The sequence below is a fragment of the Herpailurus yagouaroundi genome, unplaced genomic scaffold (assembly GCF_014898765.1).
Source record: "Herpailurus yagouaroundi ecotype Mexico unplaced genomic scaffold, PumYag 139, whole genome shotgun sequence".
Classification (NCBI taxonomy): Eukaryota; Metazoa; Chordata; class Mammalia; order Carnivora; family Felidae; genus Herpailurus; species Herpailurus yagouaroundi.
In genome coordinates, this window is record NW_024412394.1 from 79,267,820 (window position 1) to 79,283,414 (window position 15,595).

The 15,595-nt window shown below is 36.7% G+C and overlaps 1 long non-coding RNA gene across 1 annotated transcript; it reads right to left on the reverse strand.

Annotated features, from left to right (window-relative positions):
- LOC121029992 (uncharacterized) lies at positions 1-15,196 on the reverse strand. Its single transcript, XR_005790016.1, has 3 exons — positions 15,155-15,196; positions 13,442-13,653; positions 1-204 (listed from the first exon to the last, which is right to left on the reverse strand). It is a non-coding gene; the product is annotated as an uncharacterized LOC121029992 (long non-coding RNA).
- Positions 15,197-15,595: the final 399 nt, after the last annotated feature.

The window sequence follows — 15,595 nt, forward strand, 5'->3', positions numbered from 1 at the left end:
TCAGAGATTTCCATAGAAAGTTTATTTTCTATTCAAGGGGAAATGTAATTTTTGTTGCTTCTAGTAACCCACACTAGCCCTGTGATCTGTCAGCAAGTAATGCTATTTCTGTGTTTTGCATCCTCATCAGTAATAATTATTGCAATTGCATCTTAGTTGACAATTCTTGGTCTGCCGTGTAAGAGAAACATTTTATTATTCTTTCTGCAATAAATAACAGGAAAAATTAGCCTTTTAATAATATAAAAATAAGTGTTACTTTCATGTAATCTAGTATCAGATATCTTAACATCAGGTTTAAGGGTATAATATTTCACTTTAACTTCTTGGAAATATATCTCTGACATTTAGGATAAACCTATCATATGTCTTTTTCAGTTTTGCATGAACAAAACCTCCCTGAACTTGGTTGTTTAGTTATTCTAAAAAACCTTTTGGAAACAAAGACAGACACATGAAAAATCACATCACATAATATTTCTGTTTTTGTTTGCTTTGAAGAGAAGGTAGTACTAAATAAACTATATACTATAAAAAGTAAATATAAGGAGCACATTTTATTGTTCAACCAAATGGAAGATACATTAAAACAAATTAAATACATGCTTATTGTTGGGAATAATCAAAATTATGTTGCATGATAATTATTTATAAAAGATAATTTCTAATATATCCACAGGCACTTTATTTGTGTATGGACAAATAGAAGGTAACTCTGTGGGTATTTTATATTATGTTTGATTAAGTATATTTAGTGCTTAAACAGGATTATCAGTATATATGCTAGAGAATATGTTTTCTATCTTTAATTCCTAGAAAAAGATAGAGTTTTCAACAGAGAAATCAGTTAAGGTTTCTACTGTGACATAAAACTGATACCTTTATTAAACTGCTCCAACAGTTTCTTATTTTTTTTTAAATTTTTTTTCAACGTTTTTTTACTTATTTTTGGGACAGAGAGAGACAGAGCATGAATGGGGGAGGGGCAGAGAGAGAGGGAGACACAGGATCGGAAACAGGCTCCAGGCTCCGAGCCATCAGCCCATAGCCTGACGCGGGGCTCGAACTCACGGACCGCGAGATCGTGACCTGGCTGAAGTCGGACGCTTAACCGACTGCGCCACCCAGGCGCCCCAGTTTCTTGTTATTTTTAAACAATGCCAGCTCTACTATCCTTCAAGTAACCATAGTTAAATAAACTCCTTAACCTGAAGTTGTTTAAATATCTTTTGTATATGGTGTGGGTTCGTGGTCTTGGTACAATTCTGAGAGGGAGAGGAAGACAGTAGCAGATATCTCACTAAATTCCCAGAAGTGAAACAAATGGGAAATGTTAGAAATGGGATGCAATCATCAAGAATAAACAAAGGTCACCACATTTATCATGAATTCAAGTAATCGTTCAACACTATAATAGTGTAAACTTAGAAAATTCTCACAGAGGTTTAAAACAAAATTTAAGGAAACTATGAGCACTTTGATAAAACTCTTCGATAGTAAGATGGCTAATAGTTTGGTATCCTTCATGTATATGTATTATCTTGCTTAGCCACGAGGAAATCTAGTGATGATTAAGAGCTCAGTATCTTTGGCAAATTGCTTAAACCATTTAGCCTTAGTTCTCTCATCTGTGAAACTGGGATAATTATAGTATCTACTTTTTTCTAATTTTATTGAGAAATAATTGATATACATCACTGCACAAGTTTAAAGCCTACAGCATGATGGTTTGATTTACATATATTGTGAAATCATTACCATAATAGGTTCAGCTAACACCCATCTTCCCATGTAGGTACAATATAAAGGAAAGAAAGAAGAAAAAGGAAAAAAAAAATACTCCTTGTGATGACAGCTCTTAAAATTTACTCTCTTAACAACCTTCCTTTCTATCATACAGAGTCTCAGCTACCAGTCATCATGTTGTACATCACATCCCTTATACTTATTTATCTTATAGCTTAAAGTTTGCACGTTTTGACCAACTTGTTCCAACTCCTCCTCCCCCAACCCTTTGCCTCTGGTAACTGCAAGTCTGATCTCATAGAAACTCATATGAGTTTGGTGTGGTGCTTTTGTTGTTGTTGTTGTTGTTGTTGTTGTTGTTGTTTTTAGATTCTGCATGTAAGTAAGATCATACAGTATTTGTCTTTCTCTGTCTGACTTACGTCTCATAGCATAATACCTTCCAGGTCTATCCATGTTTTGCAAATAGTAGGATTTTTCTCATTTTTTCATGGCTACAGACCAAGAAATCTGAGGAATATGGATTCAATAGTAGTGTTATTCTTGGTTTCCTTATCAAATATTAGTTGATCATATATGCTTGAGTTTTACTTATTTATTTATTTTTTAAAGTTCATTTATTTATTTTGAGAGAGAGAGTGGGGAGGGGCAGAGAGAGAGGGAGAGAAATAATCCCAAGCAGGGTCTGCCCTGTCAGCACAGAGCCCATGTGGGGCTTGAACCCATGAACTGTGAGATTTAAGACCTGAGCCAAAACCAAGAGTCTGATGTTCAACTGACTGAGTCATCCAGGCACCCCCATGCTTGAGTTTTATTTATGGATTCTTGGTTGTGTTCCATTGATCTATTTGTCTATTTTTATGCCATTACTATACTGCTTTAATTTCTTTCTTTTTTTTTTTTTTTTTAGTTTTTATTTTTGAGACAGAGACAGAGCATGAGTGGGGGAGGGGCAGAGAGAGAGGGAGACACAGAATCTGAAGCAGGCTCCAGGCTCTGAGCTGTCAGCACAGCACCCGATGTGGGCTCGAACTCACAAACTGCGAGATCACGACTTTAGCAAAGTTGGACGCTTAACCCACTGAGCGACCCAGGTGCCCCAAATTTCTATAGCTTTATAGTATAGCTTGAAATCAGGAAGTGTGATGCCTTCTGCTTTGTCATTCTTTCTCGGGATTTCTTTGGCTATTCAGGATCTTTTGTGGTTCCATATAAATTTTAGAAGTGTTTTTTTCTAATTCTGTAAAAAAAAAAATGCCATCAGAATCTTGATAGCTATTACATTGAGTCTATAGATGGCTTTTGGTAGGATTCACATTTTAACAATATTAATACTTTCAATCCATGAACACAGGATAGCTTTCCACTTATTTGTGTTTTCTTCATTTTCTTTCATTATGTCTTATGGTTTTCAGAGCAGAGATCTTTCACCCCCTTGGTTAAATTTATTCCTAAGTATTTTATTGTTTTTGATGTTATTGTAATAGGATTGGTTTCTTTACTTCTTTTTCAGAAAATTTGTTGTTAGTATTTAGAAATTCTACTGAATTTTGTATGTTAATTTCATATCTTGCAACATCACTGAATTCACTGGTAAGATCTAACAGGTTTTTGGTGTGTCTTCGGGATTTTCCATATATCAAATCATGTCATCTGCAAATAGAGGCAATTTTACTTCTTCCTTTCCAATTCTGATACATTCTATTTCTTTTTCATGCCTGATTACTGTAAGTAGGACTTTCAGTACTATGATGAATATTAGTGGTAACTATGTTGAATATGAGTGGTAAGAATGGGCACCCTTGTCTTATTCCTAATCTAGAGGAAAAAGTTTTCAACCTTTAACCATTGACTATGATTTTTGGTAGGGGTTTGTCATATATGGCCATCATTATGTTGACATATGTTCCCTTTATGCCTAAATTGTTAAGTTTTTTTTTTTTATCATGAATGGACATTGAATTTTGTCAAATGCTTTTTTTGTATCTATTGTGACACTTATATGATTCTTTTCTTTCATTCTGTCAGTGTGAGGTATCACAATGATTGGTTTGCATATGGTGAACCATCCTGTGTCCCAGGGATAAATCCCACCTGATCATGGTGAATGATCCTGTTTATGTGCGGGCGCATTTGGTTTGTTAGCACTTTTTTTTTTTAGAATTTTGAATCTATACTCCTCAGATTTCTTGGTCTGTAGTTTTCTAGTTGTATCCTTTTCTGGTTTTGGAATAAATATAATCCTGGCCTCATAAAATGAGTTGGGAGTGTTCCCTTCTCTTCAGTTTCTTGGGATTTTGAGGATTGGTGCTAATTTCTTATTAAATGGTAAAATTCACCAGTGAAGCCATCTGGTCCTGAACTTTTCTTCTTTAGATTTTTGGTTACTAATCCAATCTCTTTACTAGTAATTGGTTTATTCAGATTTTCTATTTCTTCCTGATTCAGTCTTGATAAGTATATAGCAAGTATTTCTGAGAAATTTTCCATTCTTTTTGATTGTCTAGTTTGTTGGTATATAGTTGTTAATAGTAGCCTCTTAGGATCCTTTATATTTTTGTGTTATTTGTTGTAATATTTCATTTCTCATTTGTAAGTGTATTGATTTGGGTCCTCTTTTTTTTTTTTTTTTCTTGGTTAGTCTAGTTAAGGGTTTGTCAATTTTGTTTTTCTTTTCAAAGAACTAACTCTTAGTTTGGTTAATCTTTTCTATTTTTTTTTCTTTAATTTACTTCTATTCTAATCTTTATTATTTCATTTCTTCTGCTAATTTTGGTCTCAGGTTTTTCTTTCTCAAGTTTCTTAAATATAGAGTTAGGTGACTTATTTGGTATACTTTTTGCTTCTTACTGTAGGCATCTTTTTCTATCAACTTCCCTCTTAGCACTACTTTCACTGCATCCCATAAGTTCTGAAATGTTGGTTTTTCATTTTCATTTGCCTCAAGAAACTTTTTTATCACCATTTTAATTTCTTCTTTGATCCATTGGTTGTTCAGGGGAGTGTTGTTTAATTTCCATATATTCATTAATTTTCCAGTTTTTCTTCTTGCTGTTAATTTCTAGTTTCATGCCATTGTAGTCAAATATGATACTTAGTATGATTTCAGTCTTCTTGGATTTGCTAAGACTGGTTCTGTAACCTAATATATGGTCTATCCTAGAAAATATTCCATGTGCCCTTGAAAAAAATATGTATTCTGTTGTTGGGTAGAATGTCTGTATATGTCTGTTAGGTTCATTTGGTCTACAGTGTTCCAATCTTCAGTTTCCTTATTAATTCTCTGTCTGGATGATCTATCCATAGATGAGAGCAGGGCATTTAAATCCTCAATTGTTATTATATTACCATTTATTTCTCCTTTGAATGGTCTGTTAGTTTTGTTTCATATATTTAGGGGCTCCAATATTGGGTACACACATTTTTGTAATTGTTATATCTTCTCAGTGGATTGACTCCTTTATCATTATATAATGACCTTCTTTGTTTCTTTTTACCATATTTAGTTTAAACTCTATTTTGTCTGATATAAGTATAGCTAACCCTGTTTTGTTGTTGGTGTTGTTACCACTTGCTTGGAATGAGTTTTTCTATCCCTTAACATTGAGTGTGTGTGTGTGTGTGTGTGTGTGTTTAATTGTTTTTTAATGTTTATTTATTTTTGACAGAGAGAGAGACAGAGAGAGAGAGAGAGAGAAAGACAGAGAGAATGAGTGGGGAAGGGGCAGAGAGAGACAGAGAAACAATCCAAAGCAGGCTCCAGGCTCCAAGCTGTCATCTCAGAGCCTGACATGGGGCTGGAACTCATGAACTGTGACATGACCTGAGCCAAAATTGGATGCTTAACTGACTGAGCCATGCAGGTGCCTCCAGCCTGTGTGTTTTTAAAGCTAAAATAAGTCTCTTATATATAGCATATTGCCGGATCTTGGGGGTTTTTTGTTTAGTTTTGCTTTGTTTCATTTTTGTTGTTGTTTTTGAATTTCCAACTTCATTTAAACTTCATTTAACTTATTTTTTAAATTTACATCCAAGTTAGTTAGCATATAGTGCAACAATGATTTCAGGAGTACGTTCCTTAATGCCCCTTACCCATTTAGCTCATCCCCCTCCCACAACCTCTCCAGTAACCCTCTGTTTGCTCTCCATATTTAAGAGTCTCTTATGTTTTTGTACCCCTCCCTGTTTCTATATTATTTTTACTTCCCTTCACTTGTATTCATCTGTTTTGTATCTTAAAGTCCTCATGAGTGAAGTCACATGATATTTGTCCTTCTCTGGCTGACTAATTTCGCTTAACATAATACCCTCTAGTTCCATCCACATAGGTGCAAATGACAAGACTTCATTCTTTTTCATTGCTGAATAATACTCCATTGTATATATATACCACTTCTTCTTTTTCCATTCATCTGTTGATGGACATTTGGGCTCTTTCCATATTTTGGCTATTGTCAATAGCACTGCTATAAACATTGGGGTGCACGTGCCCCTTCGAAACAACATACCTGTATCCCTTGGATAAATACCTAGTAGTGCAGTTGCTGGGTCATAGGGTAGTTCTATTTTTAATTTTTTGAGGAACCTCCATATTGTTTTACAGAGTGGCTGCACCAGTTTGCATTCCCACTAGCAGTGCAAAAGAGATCCTCTTTCTCCACATCCTTGCCAATATCTGTTGTTGCTGGAGTTGTTAATGTTAGCCATTCTGACACGTGTGAGGTAGTATCTCATTGTGGTTTTGATTTGTATTTCCCTGATGATGAGTGATGTTGAGCATTTTTTCATGTGTCAGTTGGCTATCTGGATGTCTTCTTTGGAGAAGTGTCTAATCATGTCTTTTGCCCATTTCTTCACTGGATTGTTTGTTTTTTGGGTGTTGAGTTTGATCAGTTCTTTATAGATTTTGGATTATAACCTTTTATCTGATATGTTGTTTGCAAATATCTTCTCCCATTCCATCGGTTGCCTTTTAGTTTTGCTGATTGTTTCCTTCGCTGTGCAGAAGCTTTTTATTTTGATGAGGTCCCAATAGTTCATCCTTGCTTTTGTTTCCCTTGCCTCTGGAGACGTGTTGAGTAAGAAGTTGCTGTGGCCAAGGTCAAAGAGGTTTTTGCCTGCTTTCTCTTCAAGGATTTTGATGGCTTCCTGTCTTACATTGAGGTCTTTGATCCACTTTGAGCTGATTTTTCTGTATGGTGTAAGAAAGTGGTTCAGGTTCATCTTTTGCATGTCACTGTCCAGTTTTTCCAGCACCACTTGCTAAAGAGACTGTCTTTATTCCATTGGATATTCATTCCTGCTTTGTCAAAGATTAGTTGGCCACATGTTTGTGGGTCCATTTCTGGGTTCTCTATTCTGTTCCATTGATCTGAGTGTCTGTTCTTGTGCCAGTACCATACTGTCTTGATGATTACAGCTTTGTAATACAGCTTGAAGTCCATGTTGTTGTTTTTAAATCCACTCAGCCTACTATGTCTTTTGATTGGAGAATTTAACCCATTTACATAAAGTACTTATTGATAGATAAGGACAATAGTAATTGTTATCTTGTTAATTTTTAAAAATTGTTTTCCAGTTGTTTTTGTAGATTTATTGTTTTTTATTTCCTATCCTACTGTCTTTTTTCATGTTTAGATGTCTTTGGTATCAGTATGCTATAAGTTCTTTATCATGTTCTTTGCTGTAATTGGTATAGGTTTTTTCCCTCCTGGTTACCAGGAGGCTTACATAAAATATATTAAATTTGTGGCACTATATGTTAACCTGATAACAACTTAACTTCAAAACCATCCCCAAACTTTACACTTTTGCTTGTTCTCCTCCTCACATTTTAGGCTATTTCTGTTACAATTTACATATTTTTATACTGTGTAAATAATAACAAGATTGTTGTAGTTATGGGTTTTTTTTTTTTACTCTATTTGTTTATTTATTTATTTATATTTGAGAGAGTGTGTGCATGTGCACGCATGAAAGCAAGAAGAGAGGAGGAGAGAGAGAGAGAGTGAGAGAGAGAGAGAGAGAGAGAGAGAGAGAGTGCCCCATACAGGCTGCATGCTCAGCACTGAGCCTAACACAGGACCTGATCCCCCCTGACCTTGGGATCATGACCTGAGCTGAAATCAAGAGCTGGGCACTCAACCGACTGACCCAGGGGCCCCTACTGTGTATTTTTTAAACTAGAGTTGTAAGTACATTTTGTGCCACAACTACCAAATTACAGAATTTAATTTTGACTATATATTTAAGATTACCAGTGAGTTTAAGGTTATTTTTTAAAAAATATTTTTATGATGTTAATTAGCATCTTTTTACTTCCACTTAAAGAACTGCCTTTAGCATTTCTTATAAGGCAGGTCTAGTGGTAATGAACTCCTTCAGCTTTTATTTGTGCTGGAAAGTTTATATCCCTGTTTAATTTCTGAAAGAAAGCTTTACCAGGTGTAGTATTCTTGCTTGGGTTTATTTCTTTCAATATTTTGAATATGTCATCCTATTATCTACTAGCCTGAAATGTTTCTGTTGAGAAATATCCACATATAGTATAATGGGATTTCCCTTATATGAAAATTCTCTGTTCTCTTGTTGTTTTTAAAATCCTTTCTTTGGGGCGCCTGGGTGGCGCAGTCGGTTAAGCGTCCGACTTCAGCCAGGTCACGATCTCGCGGTCCGTGAGTTCGAGCCCCGCATCGGGCTCTGGGCTGATGGCTCAGAGCCTGGAGCCTGTTTCCGATTCTGTGTCTCCCTCTCTCTCTGCCCCTCCCCCGTTCATGCTCTGTCTCTCTCTGTCCCAAAAATAAATAAACGTTGAAAAAAAAGAAAATTAAAAAAAAAATTCTTTCTTTGTCTTTGACTTTTGACAATTTAATTATGATGTGTCTCATGTGACTCTATTTGGATTCTACTAATTTGGAGTCCTTTGGGCCTCATAGATCTGGATGTTCCCATGTTATTTCTGTTCCCATGTTTGAGAGTTTTTAGTCATTATTGTTTTAAATATACTTTCTGTGTCTTTCTTTTTCCCTTCTGGAATTCTCATTATGTGAAAATTGTTTCTTTTCATTATGTCCTACATGTCTCATAGATCTTCTTCACACATTTTCTTAACTTTTAGGTTTTTTTATTTGTTTCTCTGATGGGGTAATTTCTATTGTTCTATCTCCAGGTCACTGACTCTTTCTTCTGCATGGTCGAGTCTGCTTTTGAAACTTTCTACTGAATTTTTCGGTTCAATTATTGTATTTCTCAAGTCTAAGATTTCTGCTTTTTGGTTTTAATTTTTTTCTGATGGCTTCTGTTGCTTTGTTGAACTTCTTGTTTTCTTCGTGCGTTGTTTTCCTAATTTCAGTTAGTTGTGTGTTATGTAGTGCACTAAAACTTCATTAAGATGATTATTTGGAATTTTTTGTCTGACAGTTCATAGATCTCTATTTCTTTAAGATCAGTTATTAGAACTCAGTTTCCTTTAGTGGTTTACCTGTTTTTTTGTTTTGTTTTGTTTTGCTTTTTTGTTTGGTTTGGTTTGTTTTTTTGTTTGTTTTTGGTGCTCCTTGATTCTTTACATTGCTATCTGTGCATTTCTAGATTTTATAGGTTTGTTTTGGCAGAGACAGATCTTCACAAGTTAGCTCGGTTTGGGTTTCTGGGAGTGTTGCCTGGTAATGTTCCTGGGAGGTAAGACCTGCTCTTATGGTCTATTTAGGGGTGAGGTAACTAGTTGAGCTCTGAGGTCAGGGATGTGACCCGTGTGCTACTGGCTGAGAACAGTTGGATAGGCTGGCTTGGTTCTCAAGTGAGGCTGCAGAATGGCCTCTACAGTTGCCTGGATTCTCTGGTCAGGCTTTCTAGATGGTTGGGACTGAGTATATTCAGTAGTAGACAGCCCTTGCAGAGGGCAAGCAAGTAGCTGCCCTTGCAGAGCAGCAGGATCGGTCCCAGGGCCTGTGCAGCTCTTTGCTTGGGGACTCAAATCAAGAAAGATTGCTCACTGTAGTTCTCTGGTCAGATGAGGCCACTGGTTTTGCTCTGTGGATGGGGAAAGTCACAGGTTATGCTCTCTGTTCAAGTGTTACTGTCAGCAGAGCTGTTGAATAAGATACACAGCTTCCCGAGTGTTCTGATTGGGTTCCTTGGTCAGGTAGGTTAAAGGCTGTATTCAGTAATGAATGGGACTATGAATTATTTTCCCTGCTTAGGTGCAGTTGGGAAGGAGCTTTAAAGCTGGTAAAGCTCTTTATTGTCTTAACTCATGCTGACCCATGCCTCAAGTTCCCTGGCCAAACAGGCCCACTGTCTTTGCTCTGAAAACTATTGGATCTGCCTATGTTTCTCTCGGTTCAAGCACTGGTGGGCCACACAGCTACTAGGTGTTCTCACCAGCCCTTCTGGTCAGATGTGGCCAGAAGCCACAGTGGATGGGGCTATGTTCCAGCTCCCTTATCTGGGCAGGAAGGAGAGGGGCCACTACAGGAAAATGTCAATTTTCCAAACAGGCTGTCTTTTTGGGAAAGGCTGGGAGCTGACCTCAGCCTTGGATATGAATTAACTGTCCTATCTGTGTGTAGCACAAAGACCTCTGTGCTCAGTATTGTCTTTGTTTTGGGGGCAATCAGCTCTACCCACCCATCTCTCTGCTCACCCTTCCATACATCTTTCAGGTGTTCCCCCAGCCCTTCTGGTGTGATATGGCCAAGAGACCCTCTCCATACCTCTCCAGAGCAGACGGTGTGTCACTCAAGTTTTTGCCTGTGTATGGGCAAACCAAGCTCTAGTGCCAGCAAAACTTCTTGAGGATCCAAATCAGGCACATACACACCTCACTGAATCCCCTGATCAGAGTGTACCCCTGACTTGGTTCTGAAGAACTCCTGGTTGGGATTAGTACTTGGGCACTACAGTATGAACTCAGGCTGCCAAGATCCCTGTGCTGGTTGTTAACAGGCCTATCTATCCTTCTCTGTCACAATCAGAGTCCCAGGGATTGAGCCCTGCAGATTCCCCTGCAATCCTCCTGGGGCAAGATCAGAGTAGAGGCTCCCACAAAGCAATCCACAACACTTGGGGAAAGCTGGTTGTCCCCTAGGTTCTCTTTTCCCACTGGAAGAACTGGAGGCTCACAAGAGATGTCTTCATGTGGTGCTGCACTGACCTGGGTAGAGGTAATGTGGCCAACATGTAGCTACTTCTCTTACCCTTGTAATGCAGTCTGTCTTGGTCTCTGTGGTGCAAGAGTGCTTGAGCCTCACCTCTGTGTTCTAGGATTCCCTTAGTAGGGTCTTGTTTTTGAATATTAGTTGTTCTTGTGAGGAGAATGACCTATGGCACCACCTTAGTGATGTCACTCCAGTATCTACTTTATAGGGCTCTCAAGATGATTAAATGACATAATACATTTAAAATGTATAGTTGCACACAATAAATGCTCTAAAGGTACTTTGTTATTTTTCTATTGCTGCTGTAGCAAATTAGCACAAACCCAGTGGCCTAAAGCAACACAAGTTTATTATCTTACAATTTTGTGGGTCAGAAGTCCAAAATAGGTCTTTTGGGGCTAAAATCAAGGTGTTGGCAGGACTGTATTCTTTCTGGAAGTTCTGGAGAGAATCTAATTCTTTGCCTTTTCTAACTTTATAAGCTACTCACATTCTTTGGCTTATATAGCTGCTTATCACTTTGGCCTCTGCTTGTGTTGTCATTTCTCTTTCAGGCTCTTCTGCCTCCCTCTTTATCTTATAAGGAGGCTTGTGATTACATTGAGCCCACTTGGATAATCCAGGCTAATTTCTCCATCTCCATGTCTTTATCTTTAATTATACCTTCAAAGTCCCTTTTGCCTTATGAGGTGACATATTCAGATTCTAGAAATTAGGATGTGTTGTTCTTCAAAGTGGCCATTATTCAGCTTAGCACAGTGCTCTGATTTTGGCAATAACTGTAGAGTTTGTAATTTTGTTTAAGGAATTTTTATTTTCCTTAATCTTTTTATAATTTTTGTCTGTGGAAAAAAACTTAATATTTTAAGAAAATTTTGCAATATTATTCAAAAATAAATTATATTTTTGAACAGTATTTACATGAAAATTTTAATGAATAACATAGTTTATTTCCTTAAGCTTACCTCTTAAGAAGCATACTGCTACCACATTTATTTATTTATTTACTTACTCAATTACTTATTTTAAAAAGTTGTTTTTTAATGTTTAATTCGCTTTTTTGAAAGACAGACAGAGAGAGAGAGAGAGAGACAGAGAGCAAGTGGGGGAGGGGCAGAGAGAGAGGGGACACAGATTCTGACCCAGGCTCCAGGCTCTGAGCTGTCAGCACAGAGCCGGATGCAGGGCCTGAACTGGTGAACCGTGAGATCATGACCTGAGTTGAAGTCAGACACTTAGCCAACTGAGCCACCCAGGCACCCCTTAATTATTTATTTTTAATTCTTTTTAAGTTTACTTATTTATTTTGAGAGAGACAGAGTGCTTGCAAGTGCATGCAGGGAAGGGGCAGAGAAGGAGAGAGAGTCCCAAGCAGGCTCCATGCTGTCAGGGCAGAGTAGGACACCAGGCTCAATCTCATGAACTGTGAGAGATGACCTGAGCCAAAATCAAGAGTTCGACACTTAAGTGACTGAGCCACCAAGGTGCCCCACTGCTACCACATTTAAATAATGTGTGGTCTTCATTATGCCTCAAACACTACACTCAAAATTCAGCTGCATGAAACCTAAGTAATTTACTATATATGCAAAATGAAAATATGCCTTTTACATAGTAGGTATTTTAAGATAATTATGATTTTAATTAATAAATTGTAGAGCTGCTGTGAAATGAATTTGACGGTTCCCTTTGGTTCTCTTTCCATGAATCATTCCTACTTGAATGCCCCACTACAGTGCAAATTCCATAAGGCCATAGATTATTTTATATGCTTTGATGGTACGGGGTATCCCTTTGCACATAGTATACAGTAAATATTCTTAAATGAATGATTTTTAAGAGTGAATTTCATAGCGGGAGAAATAAGTGAAGGAGTTACATAAGGTCCCTTTTTACCGTTTTTGATCCTGAGAGGAAAGTTTTTCTTTAGGAGACTCAAAATTTCTGAATAGTTTTCTAAATTACATTCTTGGAAATAATTTAAGATATTAAAATCTGGAAATCATATTTATTTTCCCCACACTAATTACTATTTTCTACAAAAAAACACAAATAATCATATTGACAGTGGTCAAGGAATAGCAATTACTAAATTTTATAACATTAACAAATCTAGAGAAAAGCAATCTATGATACTATCTATTGAGAAATCTCTTAGGATTTCCTTCCTACTTCATATCCCCCACCCACAAGTTCCAGTAAATAGAAGGGTTTTAATGCAAAACAAGGTTAAGTTGAACTCTAGCTCAGAAAGCAAAACTTTGTTTTTGATTTTGATCTTCCTCTGTGATAGAAATAAATGTGGTACATTATGATAAAATATCTTAACTAAACTTCCCACGTCTAATGAATGGGACCTGAAAACATTTGATCTCTTTTATACATGAGTAGGTAGAATAAGTCACTATCCTGGAAACAAAACTTGAATCTATGACTTACATTAGAATTTAATATAGAAAGCCAGAAATACAAGTTGTTACAAACTGTAGCATTTAGAAAGCCAGAAATACGACGTGCCATGAATTCTAGCTAAGACATACCTTGCAACCTTGAAGAATGTAAAAACTTTTCCTCTTAGTTTTTAGAAATATCAAGCTAATTTAAAGGTTCGCAGCATTCAATTCATCCTCTGTTCCAGATGGTATCAGACCTGATGTAGAAAATTGGAATTAAAGAGATGTGGAGAAGGAAGCAAGTCTTGCAGAAAGTGTGATTGCTTTTAACAACAAAATCCATGAGATGCTTTCAGTCACTGAGGAAAGAAGCAGGAAAATAAATTGAACTGAAAGGATGAAGCTTGATTGTGAATATTATGTAAGTGAATAAAAAATAAAATACCTCACCTGTAGCGTGATTGCAAATAATTCCCTCATTACAGGCACATCTCTTTGTCATTTGTTATTCCTAACACTGCCAGAGGATTTTTAATTTGGCATTTACTTACAAGTAAAAATAAGATTTTTCCAGTGCAATTACTCCCTTTTCCAAAAATGCCTACAGCCAACGTTAGCTGCAAATGGATTGATTTTTGATTCTTTAAGAGCTCTTCAGTGCTTCTTCAATAATACCCTCTTGTGGAGGCCCTAGTAGTGGAAGAACGTCATAAATCCTAGTGACTTTCACAGCTTGACCTTCCTTTTGTATTTGAAGCCAGAATGTAGGTTTCATAAAAAGCAGGCATTGAAAGTCTTGAGAGATTTGTGTAGGCGTTATTTATGCGAACCAATAAATATGGTTGCTTTTATATAAATAAAACCAATGTTTTGTCTGAGAAAGTAGAGCAGCTGACTCTTCTAAAAATAGGTTATTGATTCTGTATATATTTATGTTTAAATTAGTATTTCAGTTCCAAATAAGCATTTGATTCTACATAGATGTTTAAATTTTATCTTGAAACTACACACTAAAGCACTTGGGACTCAGGTCAGAATGTTTAAGATTAAGAATCCTGACTTATTTTATAAGGTTATTGATTATATCCTGGGGTAGAGGAGAAATATATGAAGTACAAAATAGCTTTACAGTTTAAAAGAGATTGTGTATATTGTCTCTGCAGTAGTAAGGTTTAGTCCTTCCCAAGGCAAGGTAATGGAGTACTCTAGAATAGATGCACTTTAAAAATCTTACAGTTTTTGACATAAATCATGGTTTTAAATTACTACCAGATTTGTTTTCTTCTTAATACTCTATCTAGGCAGTATTTGAATTATTAGAGGCAATTTTTTTGTCCAGTGATGACTGATTTTTTTGTAATACATATTTACTTTAAAAAACATGAGTATCAATTTAAGAGATCTGACGCTTTTGCATGAATTCCATTTCAAAAGTAAAAGTCAACAAGAATATTTTAGTTGACTATTTATTTACCCATTTTCCAAGTTAGTCCGTTGATTTCATATTCAATTTGTAGGCACAGAAATTTATTCCAGGATAGGAAAAGTAATCACCTATTTGCTACATGACTCTTAACATCAGCATCATAACCATCGTTAATAATAATAAATACTAATCCAATACCTGTAATGTATGCAAGCTGTTATTATAAGTATTTACATGTATTAATTTATTTCATCCTTATCACAACTCCATAAGGAAAATATTATTTTACAGATGAGAAATCTGAATCCTGGAGAAATCATGTGACTTGCCTATGTTATGCCCAGAATTCGTGATTCCCAAATACTGCCAGGAGCCGAGTCCGATATAAAAGCAAAAGAGCCTTTATTGGCGCTAGCTCGAGCTCATTCCCCTACCTGTACCGACGCAGTGGTGAGATACCAGGGAGAGAGAGCGAGTTTCAAAAGCACAAAGGTTTTATTGGGGTCTAGGGGCAGTTGGTGAGGTAATGGCTGTGGCCTCAGCCGATTGGCTGGGGAAGGGTCGTGGCCTTGGCCAATTGGCTGGGGAAGGGTTGGAGTCCTGTTACTCAAGGGGAGGAGGCGTGGTCGGCCGGCGTAGGTCCGCCCCTTCAGCCTACAGGTACCCAGCTAGTAAGTGGCAGAACCTCAGGTTCGTAACTACTTACCTGTTCATAAATTATTGGAATTCGTAATTGTAAATGACCTCTACTCACAGATATACATTAATACTAAGACCAGTAGGTGCTTAGATGACTGAGGATATGTCTGAGACAATGTCGTGAATGCTCACTGGTTGTGATTTAGATGTGCCAGTAATTGGAGGAATTAAAAATG